Consider the following 21,784-nt stretch of genomic DNA (forward strand, 5'->3'; position numbering starts at 1 on the left):
AAACCATGCACACCTTTAAGGTCGTGAGGCTTAAACAGGGGTAATGAGAGGGATGAGTTCATGGCAGTCCCTGGCACCTGCTCTATGTGTGATGTATGCTAGCTGATGACATTTGTGACCGTGTCCACAGTGGCGGGGGGGGCGGTGGGTGGTGTTGGGGGGAGACTGAAATGACTTGACTTGTGTTCAAATAGGCATAGCTGATAACAATTTATAAAGGCCCGAATACGGTTCAATATTTCTGGGCTGCTGAATTTCAAAAGGGCCAAGAAGTTAAAAAACAAAACCAAAAAAAACCCTTCAGTGGATTGCTGACATTTAACTATAGTAATAGGGTTTAGCTTCTAAGCTTTAAGGCCTAACTGCCCCATTTAGAAGTTCTCCAGACCCGTGAGCATATATGTGTACACACACCCTATGAACGCCTTCTTTCCCAGGCCTTATGCCCCCAGCCCGTGCCCTTGCAGGTGGCCGTGAGCAAGCTCTTGTTAGGGTCACACGTGAATCAGCTGCCCATCATGTCCTTGGGTCCGTCCAGAGCTTTCCTGGGACTTGGTTTCTTATCCAGCCTGACCCTGAGATCGGCATCTTGCCTGGGTCTTCTGTGCTTTTGTGTTTAGTTATTTTACCAAGGAGACTGGTTTCCTTTTAACTGTGGCTTAGTTTTTTCCTTTTTTTTTTATTGAGATGTAACATGGTGTAAGTTTAAGGTATACAGCGTGGGTTGATTTGGTACACTTATGTGTGGCAGTGTGATTACCACTGTGGCGTTAGCTCACACCTCTATCACTTCATATAATTGTCATTTCTTTTTTGTGCCGAGAACAATGAAGATCTGGTCTCTCAGCAGCTTTGAAATCTATAATACAGTGCTGTTGACTGTAATCACCATGCTGTGCATTGGATCTCCAGGACTCACTTGTCTACTAGTTGCAAGTTCGTACCCTTAAACAGCATCTCCTCAATTCCCACACTCCCAGCCCCTGGTAACCTCCATTCTACTTTCTGTTTTTATGAGTTTGGCTTTTTCAGATGTAAGTGAGATCATACGGTATTTATCTTTCTCTGACTTATCTCAGCACAATGCCCTCAAGGTCCATCCATGTTGCAAATGACAGGATTTCCTTCTTTCTCAAGTCATATTCCATTGTGTGTGTGTGTGTGTGTGTGTGTGTGTGTGTGTGTGTGTATGTATATGTATGTGTATGCCCCACATCTTTTTTATCCATTTATCTATTGATAGACACTTAGGTTGTTTCCATGTCTTGGCCCTTGTGGGTTGGTTTATTCTCACCTGTACTTCATGCCGCCTTAGGGAGATTTTAGTGGGCAGCTCCATCATATAATGAAGGCCCCTGCTTAATTGTTCAAATAATAGGATAGAACCAGTGATTCAAGATCCTGGAGAACTTCCAGCGGCCCCCATGCCAGGCCGAGCCACGGATTCCTTGTGCCTCTGGCTTAGGATTTGGAAAGCTCCGCAGGACTCCAGCGCTCAGGCGGGATTGAGAACCAGCGGAGTGACCCTCCACTTTCCGGGATGTGCAGGTTGGATGGTCAGGGTGACCCTCGGCATGTGCGGGTGGGTTTTCGTCTCCCCCCGGTCCTGGTCTGAGGAGCAGTCTTTCAGATGAGAGAGCCTCCCTGCTGCTGGCCGCCCTGCCCCTCCCCGACTCCGGCCCCTGACCTTGGTGTTGGCTATGGCAGGAGTCGGAGACCCTCCATGAACAGTGAGGACGGACCTCTGAACGAAGGCACGAGGGAGGCTGAGGGCAACCAGGAGGCCGGGATTCCACACCTGCTCATGTGGATTATTTGGCCTGTTCCCTGGAGAGGGACACCTTCAGAATGTCACCTCGTTTTATCTGGACCTTCCCTTGACCAGGGAGAGGGATTCTGATCCTCATTTTACGGATAAGAAAACTAAGGCTCGATGGAATGAGTGATGCGTCCAAAGAAACGGCTGGTGTCCTTTTAAGGCCCTGCCGTAGAAGAATTGTCGGGATGGAGGCCGTGCGGGATGGATAGAGAAGAAGGGGTGCGGCCAGTGTGTCCTGCTTTTCAGTAACTTTCAAGGTGCAAGTAACCGGAGGAATGAAGTAGCATCTCCAGGCCAACAGGGCCAGGAGCCTCAGGGAGCCAGAGAAAGTCCTAGAGTGGCGTGTCTCAGTCTCGCCTGCGCGGCAGAATCACAGGGGGGCTTGTCACAGTGTGGGGACCCGGGCAGCACCGTGGACCAACCATCCCAGACTCGCGGATGGGGGTGCTGCAGGCATCGGGATTTTGGAGGCTCCCCAGGCAACTCTGCATTGAAGCTCGAGTTTGGGAGGAAAGTCCCATCTCACAGAGATGATGAAAGGGGTCCTTTAGTGCAGCCAGGTCCAGGAGGAAAGGGGTGAGGACCGTGAATGGAGGGGCTCGTTTGTCTTCTGAGGCTGGCAGGAGGTGGGGACCAGGTGCCTGACGGGAAGTAGCCTGCCACTCGAGGGCTTTGCATCCCCCCTTCCTGGCTCCCCTGTCCCTTGGGGCCGTGGGGAGCACCAAGGGGACCTGCAGGTTTGGCCGAGTGCAGGGTGTGGACCAGCTGCTGGGAAACACGCAGCACCAGTGGCTCTCCACCCCTTGCACGTGAGGGGCCCCTGGGGAGTCTCAGGAACTCCCTGACCCAGAAGAACCTGAGTTCCTGGGTGCGGTTGGGGAGGTGGGGGGCCCAGTCCTCACTGCGTGTGACTCTGTGACCCGTGATGATCATGATAAGGGTGATGCTGGCTGTTTCAGGAACTTCAGCAAATAAGCCTTGTGTTCACGTAGATCAGGAGGAAGTTGTCAGGAGCAGATGCTCCAGCTTTTGTTCTGGGGGCGGGTCCCCATCTCCACTCCTCCATCCACAGACATTCTAAGGAGCTCACTCTTTTTTTTTTTTTTTTGGCCGAGCTGCGTGGCATGTGGGATCTTAGTTCCCCGACCAGGTATCGAACCCACACCCCATGCATTGGAAGTGTGGAGTCTTAACCACTGGACTGCTGGGGAAGTCCCTGGAGCTCACTCTTCTAAAGGCTGACTCTGCTAAAGGCTTTTTTTTTTCTTTTTAAATTTATTTATTTTTGGCTGCATTGGGTCTTCGTTGCTGCGCGCGGGCTTTCTCTAGTTGCGGTGAGGGGGGGGCTACTCTTCATTGCGGTGTTCGGCCTTCTCACTGCGGTGGCTTCTCTTGTTGTGGAGCATGGGCTCTAGGCACGTGCGGGCTTCAGCAGTTGTGGCAGACGGGTTCAGTAGTTGTGGCTCGCGGGCCCTAGAGCGTAGGCTCAGTAGTTGTGGCTCGCGGGCTTAGTTGCTCCGCGGCATGTGGGATCTTCCCGGACCAGGGCTCGAACCCGTGTCCCCTGCATTGGCAGGTGGATTCTTAACCACTGCGCCACCAGGGCAGCCTCTGCTAAAAGGCTTTGAACGCATGGGCGCCTCCTCCCTGAGTTTGCCTTTTGCTGGATTTAGATTATTGACAAGTCAGGGCAATGGGTGAAATAAATAACGTTAACAACTAGTCAGTAAAGATTAGTTATGAGGTCGGTTTTGGGTCCAGAAAGATCGTTGGGTGCGATGGTCGGTCTGTTGTGGGAGCTGGCGGAGGCCCTTTTGTTGCACGTTTGAAGCCGTCTTACTTTCTGTGCAGGTGTGCAGGGACCACCAGGAAGTCTCCCCAGCTGGGCAGTGTATTCGTTTCCTAGAGCTGTTGTAACAGAGACCCACAAACCGAGTTGCTTAAAAGATCAACAGTTCTGGGGTCTAGAAGTCCAAGATCAAGAGGTTAGCGGGCCAGGCTCCCTGACACCTCTAGGGGAATCCGCTCTGGCCTCTTCCTCACTTCTGGTGGTGGCTGGAAGTCTTTGGGCCCCCTTGCAGCTGCATCGCTCCGTTCACTGCCTTCATCGTCATAAGGCCTTCTCCCCCTGTGTCTGTCTTCACATGGCCATCTTCTCACAGGGTCACCAGTCAGAGTAGATTAGGGGCACCTACCCTATACCAGTATAACCTCATTTTAACTAATAATTACGCCTGCAATGACCCTGTTTTAATAAGGTCACACCCTAAGGTACTTCAGCATCTTTTTTGGGGGGGATACACAATTAGGGATTAGGGGATTAGGACTTCAGCATCTTTTTTTGGGGGGGGTACACAATTCAGTCTGTAACAGGTGTGTGGTCCAGGTGCTCTGTACGTGTTTTAACGTCCATGCAGACCTTATTGGACAGGACACTAAGGCACACAGCTAACATAGGACAGAGTCAGGATTTGAACCCAGGACTTTGTGAGTCTGGAACAACATACGACTTACCTGGTTTAGACTGACTGATGGTTCTTTGGGGTATCCAGTGGAATGGAGTCCATAAGTCTTCTGGGCCTTCTCAGGGCATTGGAGACATTATGCAGGTCTAAGTACTCAGTACTAAGCTCTAAGTACTAAGGTACCACTTTACTGCCCTCCTTGCTTTTCTGAATGAAATAGATACCACCCATTTAATAGAAGGAAACGTGGAAACAAGACGTTCGTTTGATTTGTTGAGGTGGTAGGATTGAGTGGGTGGTAGGATTGTGTTTATTTTTATTTTTTAAATTTTTTTAAAAGTACTTTTTAAAAAAAAATTTATTTATTTATTTATTTTTGGCTGCATCGGGTCTTCACTGCTGTGCGTGGGCTTTCTCTAGTTGCGGAGAGCAGGGGCTACTCTTCGTTGTAGTGTGTGGGCTTCTCATTGTGGTGGCTTCCCTTGTGGAGCACAGGCTCTAGGCGTGCGGGCTTCAGTAGTTGTGGCACATGGTCTCAGTAGTTGTGGCTCACGAGCTCTAGAGCGCAGGCTCAGGAGTTGTGGCGCACGGGCTTAGTAGCTCCGCAGCATGTGGGATCTTCCCGGACCAGGGCTTGAACCCCTGGATTGGCAGGCGGATTCTTAACCACTGTGCCACCAGGCAAGCCCGGATTGTGTTTATTTTTATTTCCGTTTCCATTCTCATTACTTTAACAACTTAAACTTGTCTTGAATGTGTAAAGAGAGCTTTTTAGAGCTTGGCTAACCCACACCCTGCTGAAAGTTGCTTGTCTGTTGGGATTCTCGTGTGTCATCAGCCTTACGTGACATGGACTTGACCCGGTTTCTGCTGGCGAGTGGCCTCTGCAGCATAAAAGTGCTCAGAATGGAAGGGCCCCCGGCCGTGAGATGGCTTGCCTCCACGGTTACTGCCGGGCGTGCATCTGCAGAGTAAATGTCAGAGCGCTTTGCCAGCAAGTGCCCTGCACTGGCTTGTCGTCGGGACCCAGAGCCTTGAAGGCTGCGGTGACTTTGGCAATGGCAGACTTTGAACAGGCAGATTTCAAGATCAGAATTCCCAGTGGAAAACTCCCTGGAATAAAGAGACGTCCGTGAGTCTGAGGAAGTCAGTTGCTCCTGCTAAGTCTCCCCCATTCTGACTTATTAAATTTTAGTTTGATTTTTTTCTGATTACTGGCTCCAAGTTTGCTTTTCCCACAGGGTCTCTGCCCATGCATGTGGGCAGATGTGCATCTTGGGTCCAGAAAGAAAGATTTTCTAAAGACAGGTGAAGGAACCCCTGTTCCCATGATGTATGATGGCCTTAGAGCCGGGGGCCAAGCCTCTGTCTTACCCTCTCTCCCTTTCCTCCTGTTTCTGCCACAGAACCGCTTATGACCCGCACATGGCTGAGCCTGGTCCACGGCTTTCTTAGGACCTGAAGACGCTGGTTACAGACCAGGTCTGCAACAATGTCACCCTAGGGGAAGGCCGACCATGGGTGATGGGGGTAAATCCATTTCTTTCTTTCCTTGGGGAAGGAGTATATTCTCCTTACCCCCCTGCTCTCTCCTCCTGTTTTCTGCTTTCCTGAATTAATGGTTCATTAATCTGAATCCGTAGGACCCTATAGAATGGAAGGCTTAGCATTTCTGAGTACACATTGAGGGCAGGCAAAACAAAAAACAGAAGACGAGAAAACCTACTTAATCCCTTCGATAAATTTAGTTACAGAAACACTTATCTTCTGCTTTAGCCCAAGATAAGATTAGTAGAGTTCTGTAACAGAGCCTGCGAGTCACTGAAAGGGGGTGACAGATGGCCGGCTTTGAGTAATCGGATTTCAAGATCAGAATCCACAGCAAACAAAACTCCAGCTACTTGTGGCATATGGAGACAGTTTCCCCCAAGTGAGCTTAAAGAACCGTGTTCTCTGATTTGATTTTATTCAGAGGACTCATTCTGCAGGTGTTTCCTAAGGGCGCGAGAGGAGCCAGGTGCACCCGGTGTTAGGAGCTGATGCAGGGTCTCTGCTCCGCCCCCTTACGTCCCCTTAAACAGGCACTTAGAGGAAGAGGGCTCCTGGGGGCTGGAAGCTTCCAACACTCAGTTGTAGCGAATTAGCTATAATTTGATGCCTGAAAAGACTCTGTCATGGTCAAGGACAGAAGTGTCAAAATGAAAGTCAGAAGTAAGTATGGGCTTGATTGCGAAGGTCGTAAGGGGTTGTGGAAGACAGTTGTTGCAAACACCGATGTGCTAAACTTGACCTCTCTTGGTCCACGCACCTGCACCCTTCACTTCCCAGCTGAATGGAACCTGCTGTGGCCTCACTGGCTGCAGTTTACAAACGCGGACAACACTGGCATGTAGTAGGTGGCCAATAAAAGTGTGTTTTAAAAATTGTGCACGAGCGGCTGTATCAGTAAGCCTGATGAAACAGGCGGACTCATCCCTTCTAAAGACTTGTTTGCAGTTTTACAGGCTCCCCCGGGGCGGGGGGTGGGGTGGGAGTGGGGGTCGGGTGGGAGTTGGGGGCTGTGTTTACAACGTGAGGCGCTGGAGTCCACCGGGTACCGTCTTTTGCTTTGAACTTGAGCCGATGGAACTGTCTTGCTCCACTGACCTTTTTGACCCTCCTCTTGATTTCCATTTTGCAAAGGAGGCACTGTTGCTTTATCTTATTTATTTCTCTGTGCTCCTTGACTGCCCCTAAGCTCCGTTTCCTGCCTTCAATTATGTACAGGGCCATTAAGCAAAAGTGAGGTTTGTGAGGTGCCGGTCAGCTCGTGGTTGTAGCAGCTCCAGGTGCCGGCAAGCTGTACTTATGATTAGATTCGGCTGGTAAAACTCGTTTGTGCAGCACCTAGGAGTCTTGTTGAGCAAGTTGCCCTGCCTTTCTGCAACCGTCTCCCAGCATGAAAGGAGACTTCTTTGCGTTTCAGGTTCAGTCGTTTCTTTTTAACTTCCAAGCCATGATATCCCCAGTGTGGAAACTTAATCGTCTAAATCTGTGACTAGTTAGAAAAGACGCCATGAGGAGGACATATACCAAGGGCTGTTGACAGGTGGCAAGATGTGAGATAAGTTTAATTTTCTCCGTTGTGCTTCGATGTATTTCCCCAAGTTTCTACAGCAAAAATGTGTTCATTTCTTAATCAAGAAAATCAAAGCCAAAAAACGTAGATTGCCTTAGGAGGACAAATTGAGACTGGGTCTTATTTTTTTAGGGAAGATTTTTGGAAAAGCTGTTCTTTATAACCTTTGTGTGATTTGGGGGATACAGGTGATACCTGTTGGGCTTATTAACCATGAGACATCAAAAATGCTAAATTATTCCATCTCAAATGGGAAGTCTCCTCCCTGGCGGTCCGGTGTTTAGGACTCTGTGCTTCCACTGAAGGGGGTGTGGGTTCGATCCGTGGTCAGGGAACTAAGATCCCGCCCTCATGCCTAGAGGTGTGGTGAAAAAAAAGTAAAGTCTCCTTTCACAGCCTGTAGGTACCACATGCATCAGGCCATTAAAATACTTGACCCAAGACAGTTTCTCACAGAATTGAGAGATCAGAAATGTTTTGCCAAAGGATTTTGGTTGTTTTGAAGTAGCAGAAACTGGCAAGGGAATACAGCCTCTTCTGCTGTATTTGATTGCAACATGGTCAGTATGATGTAATTTTGCGACTTGTTTTTCTAGGCTTCATGGATTAGGGATGGTCTTCAGGGGTTAGGAGATCTTCATGGGTTAGGGAATATAAGGAAGGAAAGTCCAGGATTAAAATGGGTGACCGTGCCTTAAAAAAGAAGGAGAGCCTACCATTTGCGACAACATGGATAAACCTTGAGGATATTATGCTAAGTGAAACAAGCCAGTCACAGAAGGACTCATACCACATAATACCACACATGTGATGAATCTAAAATCATCAAACTCAGAGAAGCAGAGAGTGGAATGGTGGTTGCCGGGGGCTGGGGGAGGGGAAAACGGGGAGGTGTTAGTCAAAGGGCATGAAGTTTTGGTTATACAAGGTGAATACGTCCTAGAGGTCTACTGCACAGCATGTAACAGCCATAGTTAACAATACTGTATACTTAAACATTTGTTAAGAGGGTAGATCTTACGTTAAATGTTCGTATCACATTATAGATATACATATTAATAAAAGGCCGAGAGGAAACTTTTAGAGGTGATGGGCAATGTTTATGGCATAGATTATGGTGATGGTTTCATGGGTGTATACTTATCTTCAAAACCCTTAAGTTGTATATGTTAATTATGTACGGCTTTTTGTACGTTAAAAAAAAAAGGGGGTGACAGTGAGGTTTCTGGAAAGAGCCAAACAGAATGGGAAGGGTGGATTAGCAGGGGGTGGACCCATCAGGCGGGTGAGTGGGCAGTCCTGGAGCAGTCAGGCCCCATTTCATAGTGCCCAGGGAAGAGCTCTGGGTGCCCCTGGATCGTGCTGGGCTCGGCGGTGGAGGTGGACCAAGTATCCATCCCTGTCTACCCCAGATGCTCTGGCGGCTGGTGTTTCATTTGACAACTGTATCAGATCTTAAAGCCAAGCCCTTTGTTGAGTCTTGGTTTTCCTTCTTTCGTGGTGTCCCTTGCCCTTTCATTTCATATCCTTGAATCATCCCTGTTCTACAAGAATTGAATGCTACTTGCTATGCATAAGCATCATACCGGAAGACCAGGTAAATGGACGGACCAAATGGATGGACATTCTGGGCAATTCTCAGAAGAGCGTTTCGTCATACCCACAGGAACACGTGTCTGTAAGGCAGGGCAGCCCCTGCTTTGGAACTGGCTGTCACGATGGCGTTTCAGTGCAGGATTCTTGCTGTCACATATTTTGAGTATTTCGTCACCCTGCTTGGAGGTTCACGATGGCAGGATCCGTACGTTAAGTGTGAGCCAAAACAGACGGCTTGGTCCCCATCCAAGGGTTATTTATGGAGCTTCTAGAAGAACGTGCCAGGGTTCAGCAGCGTGGACATTTATGTTCAGATGCATTTATGATTAGTCACTTGGGGGATGGGGTTAGGAGAAGTTTTTATACTTACTTAGGAGCCCAACTGCAGACATTTCTGACCATTAGAATTCTCACAGTTTAAAGAAGATTGTGGTAAAAAACACATAACATAAAACTGACCGCCTTAACTGTTTTTCAGTGTACAGTTCAGTGGTGTTAAGTACATTCACACTGTTATGCAACCATCACCACTGCCCATCTCCAGAGCTCTTTGCATCTTAGAAAACTGAAACTCTGTACCCAGTAAAGAATTTTCACGGTTTTGGACTGAAGACAAAAAAAAAAAAAAAAAAAAAAATCTCTCCTTTAATTCCGGCGTGAACAGGACAGCCAGTCTGGCAGTGAGCCCCCTGGCTGACCAGAGCTAGCAGCTGTACGCTCTGTGTGTTGTCTCTCGGTTTCCTGAGAAACCAGGGGTCGCTGTGTGGCTGTCCTTGTCCCCATGTATCTGGGACACAGTGAGCAGGTGAGGGCTTGGTGGTTGCCTCTCCTGTTCTCGAGAACGGGGCTGGAATCCTTCGCTCTCCCTTTTTCTTTTTTTGTTCTTTTTTATCTATTTTTTATTTTTTGGCCACATAATGTGGCATGTGGGATCTTAGTTCCCCCAACCACGGATCGAACCCATGCTCCCTGCAGTCGAAGTGAGGAGTCCTAACCACTGGACCGCCAGGGAAGTCCCTGGAATCCCTCTTTGGCGAGGCCCTTGGAGCCCTCGTCTCTGGACCGTCACTTGCTCATGGGCCCGTGCTGTGGACTCGGCATGCTCATCCTGCCGCCCGTGATGGGCACATGACTGCCCGTGTTACCCACTGCGTGACTGGTTACCCTGTGGCTTCGCCCACCAAGCTGCCGCGTTCTCTGAAAATAGCACAGGCAACTCCTGGTTTGGTGGAGATGTGTGGGACTCATAAGGGAATCACACGAAAAGATATATGGAATTCTGTCAAATTCTTTGTAAAAAGGAATTCGAAGTTTAGTAATTCGGGTTATGAATTTTATATATTTTGAATAGGGGAATTGTCAACATTCTCATGTTGAGAATGCAGATACCCTAACCTTTATCTTCTCTCTTTGATACTCAGTAGAAAGGACTTTATGTGATCCTTTTTTGGTTGTTACTTTGCACAACTAAGCTTTCGCATTTATTCTGGTCCTTTATTTGCTTTTCCCCCTAAGCCTCCAAAACAGAGACAATAGCCAAACCACACAGCCCTAACATGAAGACACAGATGTAGCCCAGATTGGTTTCCCGACGGGGTGTACGGTGCTGAGCTGGTGCCCTGTGAATGCGCTGTCACACTGATGCCGGTGAGCTGTGATGAGAAGGCCTTCACTGGAGAGAGAGAAGTTTTTGTCATGGGGCTGCTTAGGTATACTGTTTCGAAGCCCAAGGCCATTAGGAGGATCTGCTTTCTTTAAAGCAGGAGGGAAAAAAAAGACTTTAGGCTTTCTGGTTTACTGACTTTCATTAAAATGCTTTTCGTGGGGGATGGGTGTTGCTGGTCTTCAAAATGGGTTTCATTACACTCTGGTGTTATTACTATTAAGAGCGGAGAACTGTCACCACTGCCTGTGGTGAGTTTCCAGGCCCAGCACAGAGGTTGTAAGAGCCAGGAGGCAGTGGCGTTGGCGCAAGTTCGTGTATCCAACGCACAGAGAGGCCAAACACACCAAAATGTCAGAGTTTGGAGCAGAGAAAGGTTTATTGCAGGGCTATGCAAGGAGATGGGTGGCTCATGCCCTGAAAAGCCCCAAGCTCCCTGAAGGGTTTCTGCAAAGCACTTCTAAAAGCCAGATGAGGGAGCGGTGTCACAGGGTACCTGATCAGCTCGTGCACAATCCTCTGACTGATGTTGGGTAACTGGGTGGTGTCACAGGGGTTCATATTATCAGTCCTTAGGCTCCAGGAGTCCTGGGGCTACGTGCTCATGGTCATCAAGTAGTTAACGTCTTCCATTTGGTGGGGAGGTGGGTTTCACATCTGTAAAACTACTCAGGAAATGTGCATCAAATGCTGTTATCTAGGTACTTCAGAGAGGAGCTGAAGCAGAGGGTATGGGGGCGGGGGGCCTGTCCCGGGAAGGCCCCAGAGGGTCCCGCTCGGTTACAGTGGGAAGGCTTCTTCTAGCATCCTTGCTTGTTCCCAGGTCAGTAGCTGTCATTTCATCTTAAATTTGGTTCCATCCACGTGCATGAAATGCAGCCAGGATGAAAGAATTACAGCTTTCTCGCTTAGGAGCAAATTATTCCTAGGTCCCTCTTTGGGCCCTAATTATAAAACATGTCACTCGACAGCTATCTCAGCCTGAGTTGTTATTCTAAATCGGTTAAAAATAGGAGTGTTGCGCTCCGGGGGCACCAGGAGGGTTTCCCTGGAGCGCCAGACAAGCCATATGGAGCTGCCTCGGAAGGGAAACCAGGAAACCCCACGCCCGCTGCCCTGCCTTTGGGGGGCTGTTTCTGGAGGAACAGGGGCAGGTCTGCATTCAGTGTGAATGCAGATAGAGGTGCACCTTTGTGGGTGACGGTGCATTTCTGTGAGGATTTTGTGACGATTCGTGAGAAAACAGACACAGTACTGTACAACTTCACTGTATATATATTTTTAATGAGCCTGCGCCTGGCTAATAGATATTGCGTAAAAGACATCCATGTGAGTTCTCTTCAGCTTCTTTATAAAAGGGCGGAATAAACAGGGCTGTGTACCCTGCCGTTAGGAGCCGCGCCTAAACATTTCCCCGTATATTTGCTTTATTTATGGGTATATGTTTTTGTCTTTGACCCATTTGAAATTTGCAGACATTTTACTCTATTTTCTAATAACTTTGAAGGATTTCTTTGCCATGTTAACCTCTTTATTGCACCTGTGCAACAACAGGAGTTGAAGGATAATTTTCTCTTCCGGAGTTTTCACTTCTCACTTTGGTGTTCCTGCTGAGAACTCTCGCTGCCCTTCCTCCCAGCTTTGCATCTTCTCTGCGGTCTTGGCCTCTTGTCTCCTTATTTCTTTTGTCTTTGTGCTTCTTTTGGTTCCACCCTGAGTGCTCTGGCTTACCCCTCCCCCATTCAGTGCCCCTGCCCCTTCCTGGGGTTCCTGCAGGAGAGTTCACATTTGCACAGACAGGGGGGTCACCTCCCCCCTCCCCCGCACTTGTCTGCAGGGGGGCATTGACTGGGCTGACTTTCCTTGTCCTTTTCTTCTTAATAAGCTTTATTTTTAGAACAGTTTTAGGTTTAGAGAAAAATTGAGAAGATAGTAGAAAGAGTTCTCATATATCCTTACCCAGTGTGTCCTATTATGGACATGTTCGTAAGGAAATACATGTACTACCCTTGCAATTAACCAACTGATACTGATCGATCACTGTGATAGGCATAATAATGACTGAAACCTGGGACTACGTTAGGTTACACGGCAAAGGGGGGGTTAAGAGCGCAGGTGGAATTACGGTTGCTCATCAGCGGACCTTAAACTAGGGAGATTATCCAGGTGGGAATAATGGAATCACAAGGGTTCTTAAAGCTGGAAGAGGGACTCTGAAGAGAGAACCAGAGAGATGGCAGCGTGGGGAACTCATCCTGGTGTTTCTGGCTTTAGATGGAAGCAGGGGCCGTGAGCCAAGTAAAGGGAGTGGCTTCTTAAAGCTGGACGAGGCAGGCAGATGGATTCTCACCCAGAGCCTCCAGAAAGGAACGCATGTGTTGACACCTTGATTTCCGCTCAGTGAGATCCGTATCAGACTTCTGGTCTACAGAACTGTGAGATAATACGTTTGTTTTGTGTTAAGCTACTATGTGGTAACTTGTCACAGCAGCAGTAGAAAACTAGTATGATTATTAACCAAAGTCCATCTTTTGTTCAGATTTCCTTGGTCTTTTTTTGCTCCAGAATCCCATTCAGGATACTATGTTAACGTTTAGTCGTCATTTGGGCTGTGACAGTTTCTCAGACTTCCCTTGTTTTTAAATGACCATGACAGTTTTGAGGAATACTGGCCAGGTATTTTGTAGAATGTTCGTTAATTGGAATTTGAAGTTTTTCTCATGATTAGAGTGGGGTTAAGGGTGTTTGGGAGGAAGAACAGGGGTAAAATGCTATTCTTACTGCATCATATCAAGAGTGCATGCGATTAACGTGATTTATGACATGTTGACCTTAATCACCTGGCCAAGGTAGTGCTTGTCAGGTTTCTCCACTGAAAAGTTGCTCCCTCCACTTCCCATACTGTGGGACTTTTTTGTTTTTTTTTTTGTTTGGTTTTTTTTTTTGGAGCACTTTCTTATGTTTCTTATGTTTCAGCCACTACAAGATGCTCCAGGATCATCTTGTATATTTCCTGCTCCAGTCCTGGAATCAACCATTTTTCCAAAGAACACTAATCCCCTTTTTCTGGACGTTGGTATCAGAAACCAATATCTGGGTTCTGGGTGTGCTCATGGCTTCTGGGCCCTCTCAGCTGACAGAGAAAGGAATTATATATACTACCCTTGTATATACACACATCAGCAAGTGTTTCTGTATGTAGCCATTTGTATCTATGGTAAACTAAACATCAGTTCATACCTATGCCTTTGATTCGTTACTGTATACATTATTCTTGCCTCTTTGCCTTGCTTATCTGTAAACTCCCACTCCGGTTAGGAACCTGGCTTACACCTTCCATCATCCTTTTTCTTATTTGCTCATTTCTAGTATACCAGAAATCTATCAGAGTTGTTAACCTAGACTCCATGGAGTACAGAACTTATGTACATTTCTTTGGCCTTTCTTCCTAAAGACTCTGTTCATTTCCAAAGTTACTTAAGTCAACACCGTTTCCCTTTACCGCCTTCGCTCCCTTGTTTCATACATTTGTAATACAATTAGATTTTTTTGGGTCATATTCTGCATTCACTCGGGAACCCCCGGACCTCCTAAATGATTTTTTTTTCAAAATTTGCAGACATTAAATTTCACTCTTTATGCTGGAAACATCTGTGGATTTTGACAAAGCCATAGTGTCATGTATACACAATTACAATATCATACGGAGTAGTTTCATCACCCTAAAATTCCCCTATGTTTGCCTAATTCAGCTTCTTCTTGGCAATCACTGATTTTTCTACCCTTGCTGTAGTTTTCCCTTTTCATTTTTCCAGAATAGTTGGAATCATACAGAATGCAATCTTTTCAGGAGGGCTTCTTTCACTTAGCAATATGCATTTAAGTTCTCTCTCTGTCTTCCATTTTCATGACTTGATAGTTTGCTTCTTTTTATCACTGAATAATACTCCATTGAATAATGTACCACAGTTTGATTATCCATTCGCCTGTTGAAGGACAGCTTGGTTGCTTCCAGTTTGGGGCAGTTATGAATACAACTTCTATAAATATTTGTATGCAGGTTTTTGTGTGGACATGAATTTTCAAAACAGTTGGATGAATACTTAAGAGTGTGATTGCTGGATGGTGTAATACTATATGTTTAGCTCAGCAAGAACTACCAAACTGTCTTCCACAGTGGCTGTACCATCAGCATTCCCATCAGCAATGAATCAGCTCCTGTTGCTGGCATCTTTGTCAGCACTTGGTATGTGATTCATTTTGGGTTAATATTTGAAAGGTGTAAGGTCTATGTCGTAGGTTAATTAATTTTTTCCATATGGATGTCCAATTGTTCCAGAACCATTTGTTGAAAAGACTATCCTTCATTGAATACCTTTGCTCCTTTGTCAAAGATCAGTTGACTGTATTTGTAGGATATATTTCTGAGATATGATCTGATTCTTTCCCATTGACCTGTGTATCCTATTGCCAATACCACATTGTCTTGATTACTGTAGCTTTGTAGTTAAGTCTTGAAATTGTATAGCATGAGTCCTCCAACTTTGTTCTTCTTCAGTATTGTTATTGGCTCTTCTAGGTCTTTGCCTTTTCAAGTAAACTTTATAATCGATTTGTCAATATCTACAAAATAGCTTGCCAGGATTCTTATTGTATTGCACTGAATCTATAGATCAGGTTGGGATGAATTGACATCTTAACAGTATTGAGTCTTTCAATCCATGAACGTGGACTATCTCTCCATTTGTTTAGATCTTCTTTGAACTCTTGCATCGAGTTTTGTAGTTTTCTGCACATAGATCCTGTGCATATTTTGTTAGATTTCTACCTAATAAAAACACCTTTTGCTATTGTCAGTGGTATTTACATTTTTAAAATTCCAGTTGTTCGTTGCTGGTATTTAGGAAAGCATTTGTCATATTAACCTTCTGTCCTGCAGCCTTTCTATATTTGCTTATTCTGTTTTTGTTTTTTTGTCTGTTTATTGATTCTTTGGGATTTTTCTATAAAAACAAGCATGTCGTCTGTGAACAAAGATAGTTTCATTTCTTCCTTTCCTATCTGTATACCTTTTATTTACTCTTCTTGTCTTATTACACTAGCTAGAATTTTTAGTATGATGTTGAGTAGGAGTAGTGAGAGGAGACATCCTTGCCTTGTTCCTCATCTTTGCAGGAAAGCATCCAGTTTCTCACCATTATGATGTTAGTTGTAGGTGTTTTGTAGATATTCCTTATCAAACTAAAGAGGTTCTTGATTCCTAGCTTGCCCAAAGATGGTTGGTTTGATTTTAACCATGAATGGATGTTGGATTTTTGTCAGATCTTTTTCTGCATCGATTGATATGATCATATGATTTTTCTTCTTTAGTTGGTTGTTGTGTGATTGATTTGCAAATGTTAGACCAGCCTTGTATACCTGGATTAAGTCCCACTTGTTTATGGCACATAATTCTTTTCATACATTGTTGGATTTGATTTGCTAATATTTTTTTGAGGATTTTTGCATGGGAGATTCTGGTTTGTAGTTTTCCTTTATTGTAGAATCTTTATCTGGTTTTGGTATTAGGATAATGCTGGCCTCAGAGAATGAGGTAGGGAGTGTTCCCTCTGCTTTTGTTTTTCTAAAAGAGATCGTGGAGGATTATTATCATGTCTTCCTTAACATTTAGTAGATTCACCAGTGAAACCATCTGGACCTGGTATTTACTTTTATTGGGCAGGTTTTAAATTATTGATTCAATTTCCTTAATAAATATAGGTCTATTCAAATGATTTAGTTCTCTTTGTGTGAGTTTTGGTAATTTGTGTCTTTCAAGGAATTGGTACATTTCATGTAAGTTATCAAATTTATGAGTATAGAGTTGTTCCTGGTATTCCTTTAGTATCCTTTTAATATCCAAGGGACCAATAGTGATAACCTCTCTTTCATTTCTGATATTGGTAATTTGTATTGATATCTTCCCTCATTTTTCCTTCCTTAGCCTAGCTAGAGGCTTATCACTTTTACTGATCTTTTCAAAGAATCAGATTTTGGTTTTATTGATTTTTTGCTATTGTTTTTTTATTTTGTTAATTTTTTTTTTGCTCAATTTTTATTATTTTCTTCTGCTTTCTTTAGGATCATGTTGCTCTTCTTTCTGTAGTTTCCTAAAGGAAGAGCTTAGATTATTGATTTTCAGTTTTTTCCGCATTTCTAATTTATGCATTTATTACTGTAAATTTCTCTCTAAGCACTGCTTTTGCTGCATTGTACAGTTTTTTCTAAGTTGTGTTTTCATTTTTATTTAGTTCAAATATTTAAAAACTTAAGACTTCTTCTTTGACCCATGTGTTGTTTACAAATGTGTTTAATCTCCATATATTCGGGGATTTTCCAGCTATCTTTCTGTTACTGATTTCTAGTTTAATTCCACTGTAATTTGAGAATGTACTTTATGTGATTTTATATTCTATTTAAATTTGTTAAGGTATGTTTTATGGCCCAGACTATGTTCTATCTTGGGGAATATTCCATGCAAACTTGAAGAATGTGTATTCTATTGTGGTTGAATGGAATGTTCTATCCATGTCATTTAGATCCAGTTGATGGATCCTTACTGAGTTTCTACCTACTTGATCTATCAGTTACTGAAAGGTGGGTATTGAAATCCCCAACTATGGTGGTATATTAATCTATTTCTCCTTACAGTTCTATCAGTTTTTGCTACATGTATTTTGATGCTCTGTTAGATGCACACAAGGATTGCTATGTCTTCTTGCACAATTTACCCCTTTATCGTTATGTAATGCCCCCCTTTATTTTTCTTGTTCTGAAGTCTACTCTGTCTGAAAATTAATATAGCTACTCCATCTTTCTTTTCATTAATGTTAGCATGGTATATCTTTCTCCATTTCTTTACTGTGCCCCCCCTCCCCACCCCAATCCCTTTTCCTTTAATCTGACTCTTAATAAAGTGGGTTTCTTGGGGACAGCATACAACTGAGATTTAAAAAAAATTTTTTTTAATCCACTCTGAAATCTCAGTCTTTTCATAGTGTGTTTAGACCATTCACATTGAAAGTGATTATAATATATAGTTGACCCTTGAACAATGCAGGCGTTAGGGGTCCTGACCCTCTATGCAGTCAAAAATCTGTGTATAACTTATAGTTAGCGCTCCAAATACCATGATTCCTCCAGCTCTGTGGTTCCTCCGTATCCATGGATTCGACCAACCAGGGATTCAACAACCATGGATCATGCAGCACTGTAGTATGTACTATTGAAAAATATCCATGTATTATGTGGACCTGTGCAGTTCAAATCTGTGTTGTTCAAGGGTGAACTGTAGTTGGATTAATGTCCACCATATTTGTTTTCATTACATTAAAAAAAGTCTCTTTCTGCCTTGTTTGGTTTCAATGGAATATTTTATGATTCCATTTTCTCTCCTCTTAGGATATCAATTATACTTCTTTAAAAAAATTTTGTAGGAGTTGCCCTAGAGTTTGCAATATACATTTCAAACTAATCTAAGTCTGCCTTCAAATAGCACTGTCTTATAACAGAGTGTTTTCATGTCTTCCCTCGGATCCTTTGACATTCCTGCTATTCACTTCTTCCATGTGCTGTGATCACCCAATGCATTTTCACTATTATTACTTTAAAAGTGACTTTTAGATCAATTACAAATAAGAAAAAGAAAATATTTTATTTTGCTTTTATTTCTTCTCCAGCGCACCACTTGCTTTCTTTATGTAGGTCTTAGTTCTGACGTATCATTTTTATTTCCCTCTGAAGAACTTCTTTTAACATTTATTACTGGTTAGGTCTACTGGAAATGTATTTTTTCAGTTTTTGTTTGCTTAAAAAATTCTTTATTTCTCCTTTTGATGAATAATTTCACTGGATATAGAATTCTAGGCTGGTGTTTTTTTCTTTCAATGCTTTAAATATTTCATTCCACACTCTTGCTTGTATGGTTTTTAACAAGAAGTCTGCTGTAATTCTTCGTTCCTCTACGGGTAAGCTGTTTTTTTCCATTTCTGATTTTCCCTTTGTCTTTGGTTTCTGCAATTTGAATATGATATGCCTATGTGTGTATTTTTTGGTATTTAACCCGTTAGATGTTGTCTGAGCTTCCTGTATCTGTGGCTTGGTGTCTGTAATTAATTCTAGGCAATTCTCAGCCATTACAACTTCCAACAGTTTTCTCTTTCTTCTTCTGGTATTCCATTTATGTATATCTTAAACCTTTTAAAGTTGCTCCACAATTCTTGGATGCTCTTTTTTGTCTTTTCATCTTTTTTTCCTCTTTGTATTTCAGTTTGGGAGATTTCTGTTTACTTATCTTCAAGCTCATCTTGGCTGTGTCCAGTCTACTGATGAGCCCACCAAATGCAGTCTTCATTTCTTTTAGTGTGTTTTTGATTTCTAGCATTTCTTTTTGACTAGTTCGTAGAGTCTCCATTTCTCTGCTACATTACCCATCTATTCTTGCATATTGTCTACCTTTTCATTGGAGCCCTTAACCTATTAATCACAGTTATTTTAAATTCCTTGTGTGATAATTCCAAGATCTGTGCCATGTACGATGCCCATTCTGATGCTTGCTAGCTCTTCAGATCATGTTTTTTCTTGCCTTTCAGTATTCTTTGTTGAAAGCCAGACATGATGTGTCGGGTAATAAGAACTGAAGAGTGGTTCTTTATTGTGAATTGTATGTTATTCTTACTATGACTTGGGCTGTGTTTAAGGTTTGCTGTCGGTGCCTATAGCTACAGCTATAGATGCCTGAGGTTTCAGATTCCTCAGGTGTCCTGGTTTTGATCTCTTTTGTCTTTGGGCTCCTCCTCAGATGGGGTCTTGCTGTTCTTTCAGATGTCATCTACTGTCACACTACAGCCTGTTGATATTGTGGTAATGTACAGTTTTACCACCTAAAGTCTTTAAGGGGCACGAGCTTGCTGTATCCCCCTTTGTCTGGCAAAGCAATAAAGCTATTCTTTTCTACTTCACCCAAAACTCTGTCTCTGAGATTCGATTCAGCACTGGTGCACAGAGCCTAGGTTTTTGGCATCAGTACTAAGTAAAGTAAGTCAGAAAGAGAAAGACAAATACCATATGATGTCACTTACATGTGGAATATGAATAAACATATCTACGTAACAGAAACAAACTCATAGACATAGAGAACAGACTTGTGGTTGCCAAGGGGGAGGGTGGGCCGGGGGAGGATTAGGAGTTTGGGGTTAACAGATGCAAACTATTATATACAGGATGGGTAAACAACAAGGTCCTACTGTAGAGCACAGGGAACTATACTCAATATCCCGTGATAAACCGTAATGGAAAAGAATATGAAAAAGAATATATTTTATATATATATATATATATAAACCGAATCACTTTGCTGTACAGCAGAAATTAACATAATAAATCAACTATACTTCAATAAAATTAAAAAAAAAAAAAAAAAAGACTGCTTCTGCTCTGAGTTACTGCCCAGCCTGCCCACTTCCGTCTTTTGTTGCTCAGGATTTTACGGAGCTCTGAGTTTTGGTGGGAGTGCCAAGTGTACATGTGTGGGATGGGTGAGGGTCTTTAGTCCTTTTCTAGTCTCCATCGGCCTCCTGATTACCCCCCCATATTTGATAGGCAGACGTGTTTCATCAATCTTATACAAATGCAACCTTAACTCCAGCCTCTGCTCCCTTCCCCCCAACCTGTGTGTTTCATCAGAGCTCCCCTAAGCTTCTGCTCAGATTCTACATGAAAGCAGAGAGCTTTCAGGCCTCTCAGTTTTCCGTAAGTCAGCAGCCAACCAGGAAGGAGGCAAATATTGTGGGCAGCCTAAGGAATAATTGCTCTAAAAACCCACACGCCCTTTCTCCCTTCTTCCCCTAAAGCCATTAAGTGGGACAGATCACGGTGAGTGTAGGGGTGGGGTGCGTGGGCAGTTGGAGCCTGGATAGGACGAGGAGGGCATCTGCCGGGGAGGGGACAGTGGTAGCAGCCAGTCTGTGTCGTATCCAGTTTTTCTCAAGGGCTGTGCCATTCTTTAAAGGTTGTGCCCTGCCCCCTTCCCTGCTGCCTCAAACCCATTGGATAAAGTAGGAAAACGTGAACCCAGACTGATATGGCTAAATGAATAAGTTGAAAAGTTAATGAGGAACAGAGTTTCAAAGTAATTCTCCACGGAGTGCTTGTTAATGACAAAGAGAAAGGGGATACCGCACAGGACGGAAGCTTGGCAGACACTCTTCATCCACTGGTCAAAGGAGTGTTACCAGTAATGGGACAGAACAAAATCGCCTGGCACCTGATAGGATGGGATAAAAGGGATACAACATCACTTCTGTGACTCATTGCAAAGATGTATAACCTGAATCTAATTATGCTCTAATTATGATGAAGCATCAGACAAAACCAAACTATGGGACATTCTGCAGAAACTTGTGGCCCTTCCTCAGGGCCTGTTACGTAAGAATTAGAGGGTCTTAATCCTCTCAACCGTCTTGAGTTCCAGGCAATAGAAGATTGGGCAGGAGCAGGTGCTGTCATTTTTTCCCTCTGCCGTCGATTCTTGGTGCTTTTCCTGACAACAGGATGGTAAACTTTTGCATTGTGTGCTTCATGGTCTGTGAAGGACTTCCATACGTTTTCTTTTTTTTTTTTTAATATTTATTTTATTTATTTATTTGGCTGTGCCAGGTCTTTGTTGCAGCAGACAGGCTCCTTAGTTGAGGCATGCAAACTCTTAGTTGCGGCATGCATGTGGGATCTAGTTCCCTGACCAGGGATGGAACGCGGGCCCCCTGCATTGGGAACGTGGAGTCTTAGCCACTGGACCACCTGGGAAGTCCCTCAATATGTTTTCTTATTTGCTTCTCACAGTTCCCTGCTGGATTATTCTTCCACCTTTGTGATGATGATATAATAATAATAATTAATAATAATAATAATAGGCAACATTTAGGTAGTACTTCTCACGGCCAGGTGATAGTCCGAGCCCTCTGAATGCTGCATACATTAACTGGTTTAATTCTCACAGTTACCTTGTGAGGAAGATACACTGTGGTTAGTCCATTTTACAAACGGGGAAACTGGGGCACAGAGAAGTTAAACAACTTGCCCAAGGT

The 21,784-nt window shown here is 44.1% G+C and overlaps 1 protein-coding gene and 1 long non-coding RNA gene across 6 annotated transcripts in view; both read left to right on the plus strand.

Moving 5' to 3' along the window:
* TBC1D8 (TBC1 domain family member 8) overlaps window positions 1–21,784 on the plus strand; it is a 144,588-nt gene that overhangs the window by 36,591 nt on the left and 86,213 nt on the right. The gene's annotated exons all lie outside the window — the stretch shown is intronic.
* On the plus strand, window positions 4,790–21,315 carry LOC309612014. Its single transcript, XR_014234887.1, has 2 exons — window positions 4,790–13,733; window positions 17,240–21,315. It is a non-coding gene; the product is annotated as an uncharacterized lncRNA (long non-coding RNA).

This window comes from Balaenoptera borealis (assembly GCF_965194805.1).
Source record: "Balaenoptera borealis genome assembly, chromosome: 15".
NCBI lineage: Eukaryota > Metazoa > Chordata > Mammalia > Artiodactyla > Balaenopteridae > Balaenoptera > Balaenoptera borealis.